Source organism: Sapajus apella, unplaced genomic scaffold (genome assembly GCF_009761245.1).
Source record: "Sapajus apella isolate SASKATOON/1434 unplaced genomic scaffold, GSC_monkey_1.0 scaffold76, whole genome shotgun sequence".
In the NCBI taxonomy this organism is placed as follows: Eukaryota; Metazoa; Chordata; class Mammalia; order Primates; family Cebidae; genus Sapajus; species Sapajus apella.
The window spans coordinates 5,439,351-5,442,569 of NW_022437016.1; the positions used below are offsets into that span (position 1 = coordinate 5,439,351).

The 3,219-nt window shown below is 44.3% G+C and overlaps 1 long non-coding RNA gene across 1 annotated transcript; it reads left to right on the plus strand.

Moving 5' to 3' along the window:
- The first annotated feature begins 348 nt into the window (after positions 1–348).
- LOC116532364 lies at positions 349–2,955 on the plus strand. The gene is made up of 2 exons (XR_004260840.1): positions 349–451; positions 765–2,955. It is a non-coding gene; the product is annotated as an uncharacterized LOC116532364 (long non-coding RNA).
- The last annotated feature ends 264 nt before the right edge of the window (positions 2,956–3,219 follow it).

A 3,219-nucleotide genomic window follows, 5' to 3' on the forward strand; every position in this document is an offset into this window, starting at 1 on the left:
CTTTCTAAACATCCAGCCCTGTGAGAGGTGCAATCCAGAGTTTCTTCTCTAAGAAGTGGAGCAGAAAGTTACCCTGGGAGTGGAACCCAAAGGCCTGGATTCCAGCTCCCACTATACGGTTCCCTGACTGGCGACCTGGCCTCCCTGAGCCTCCATTTCCATGCCTGCTGATGTGGATGGTGATTAAAGCCACCTCATGTGTTGCTGAAAGGATGCAGTCAGCCACTGTCAGTGAACATGCTTTGTCAATGGGGCAGGCCTGTGCTCGTGGGAGGGAGGACATTTATTTGGATATTTATTTGGATATTCATTTATTTGGATGGACTGAATTAGGGATTTTGCCTTTTGATGTCCTCTGCTGGGAGAGAAGAATAACATCCCCTGAGGAAGAGTGGGTGGAATATGAAGCAGGGCCTGAAAGACATCCCTGGGGACAAAGCAGCTAGGCAAGGTAAGGCCATTGGGTTGTGAAGGGTCCATCACACTCTAACACTGAGGCCCAGACACCTCACGTCCCTCCCACCAGCTGAGCAGCAGATCACACAAGAAGCCCTCTAGCAACTGTAGAACCCAGTTCCTTGGGGTTTAATTTTCTTTGCTAATTAAGTGTCTGAGTTGGACCCCCTACAGGAGGTGTGTGTCTGCAGCTTCCTGGATGAGAATAATAATCGAGCCCTAGAATCACAGCTGCAGAAGGGTCCTGAAAGAACTTTTCCTACAAACAGACAAACATCTCTTTTATCTTCCTCTCTCTACAAATCTAGGCTGGATTGCAGGAAAGATGGTGTCAGAAGGCCCCAAGCTTTGTTATCTGGAAGAGAACGACCTGGTGGACTGGGAGGTCTGGGTGATCACTCCAACTGAGAAGCCAAGGATGAAATACAAGGTGAAGAATAACATCTCTTTGAAGAGCGGCAAAGAGACAAGATTGGGGTGGATGCAATAGTTAGAGGAGAAGCCTGACTATTGTGAAGCCTGAGCTGAAGCAGGGATCATAGCCATGGAGCAAAGGGAATGAGACTTTTGTTTGTTTGTTTATGATGAGACTTGAATCACCTTGACTTGGTAACCCATCCAGGAAGCATGAGGAATAGAAATAAGATGCTGTGCACAAACCTTTCTGGTTCCCCCCATTCTGGGCACACAGTAGGTTTGTAGATTGTGCTCCCCTTGTGGTTGATGGAGTTATATGGCCAGCTGTGGCAAATGTGTTGGGAGTACAAGTGCCAGATGTCACTTCTGGACTGAACAGTTAATTATCAGTGTGAGATCCTTCTTCTCCTCCAGGCCCAACAACTGGTAAAGTTTGCAATAATGGCTCTTCCATTGGCCTAGGACCCTAAGTGGTTACAGTAAGCATGGGACACCTGGCAAGCTGCACTAGACCTGTAGCATGAACAAGAAATAAACCCTTGTTTTTTTAACCCCCTGAGAAATCAGGTTATTTGTTATCAGTATAAAACCTAGGCTGTCCTGACTGATACAGAAAATGTGAACTTTACAGCCAAGGGCCAATGAACACTGTCAGGATAGTAACATCCATATTAAAAAATAAATAAATAAATAAATAAATCCCAGTCCCAACAAAGGGCTCCTTTGCTTTGAGCCAGATTCACTGACTCCAAACTTGAAAAGCAATGAAGACTTTGGAGAGTCCGCCTGAAATTTCTCTGTAGCTAACTTTTGCTTTGGGGTCCAGATGCTGGGAGAGAGGAGCCTTGTGTGTGTTTTACATACATTAGTCACAGTGCTCATGGTCCTGGATGGTGGCCATTGGAACTGGCCTCATATTTTAGCACATGCATCTGGACTAGGCAGATAGAAACCTAGCTATAATGAGTTTGCCCCTTGTTCATGACATTTGTGCATTGTAGGGGGGAAAATGAGGGAAATTTTTTAATCCTAAAGTCTGCCTGCTTTCAGCACAGTAACTGGGATGAGGTCTAGGAGTCTGACTTGGATTTTAACTTAACTTCCTAACAACGCCTAGAAAAGAAGTCAGAAATGAATCAGCCACTTTTTAGAATCTTTTGTGGTTTTACTCAAATTTGCATTTTTCCCTTTCCATTGATGAAGGTGGAATGCTCAGGATAACTGTTGACGTCTTTGTTAGAAAAAAAAAATGAAGTATTTGCCTGAGGACCCACTGTGTGCAGGCATTGGGTTACCTGCTTTATACACTGTCTCCTTCTGTCCTCACATTACCTATTTGAAGTAAGTATGTTAATTCCGTTTTGAAAGAAAAGTATGCAGAGATGTTTAATACTGGAAAATGTCAATGCCAGGACATGAGACTAGGCCTGCCAACCCGATAATTCATGCTTTTCCCCTATACCACCCTGCCTTGGGATTCATGATGAAAGTTATGTCCTGATAAAACAAGTGCATTCCTCTAGTTATTGCTGTGTCTAGAGAACAGTGTAGCAAAGCAGAAACCATCTTTGGCAGAATCTGTCAGACCTGTTCAAATCTTGGGACCACTATTCAGTGGCAATGTGACCTCTGGCGAGTTACAGTACCTTTCCGAGTTTCTGTTTCCTTAAATGAAGCAAAGACTGAAGGGAGGTATATGGTGATGATAATTGAGTAAATGGACAAGATAATTTCAAGTAGTGGCAAACGCCATCAAAGATGTAAACCATGAAGCTGTGATAGAGGTTGGATGATGGCTGATGGTGAGTTGGACTCAAGCACATTTGACTGGGTGGTCAGGAAAGACCTCACCGGAGAGGGGTTGTTTGACATAGAATTTGGTTAAGAAAAAAGACAGCTTTAGAAGATCTAGGGTTGGAGCAATGACACCATAACAGGTATAGAGGATCTAAGATGGCATTATGCCTGATGTGTTTGAGGAGCAGAATAAAAGACCAAAGGTAGCTTAGTTTAGCCATTCCACAACGCATACCTATTTCAAAACAACATGTTATATGTCATAAATATATACAATTTTGATTTGTCAACTGACAGGGTTTGGTTATCTGTCCCCTGAAAATCTCATGTTGAAGTGTAATCCCCAATGTTGGAGGTGGGGACTAAGCGGGAGGTGTTTGGATCATGGGGGTGGATCCCTCATGAATGGCCTGGGTCATCCTTTTGATGATGAGTATGAGCTCTGGCTCTGAGTTCACATGAGATGTGGTTGTTTAAAAGTGTGTGTCCCCTCCCCCTCCCCCTCCCCCTCCCGCTAAGTGACTGCCTGCTTCCCTTTCATCTTCTGTC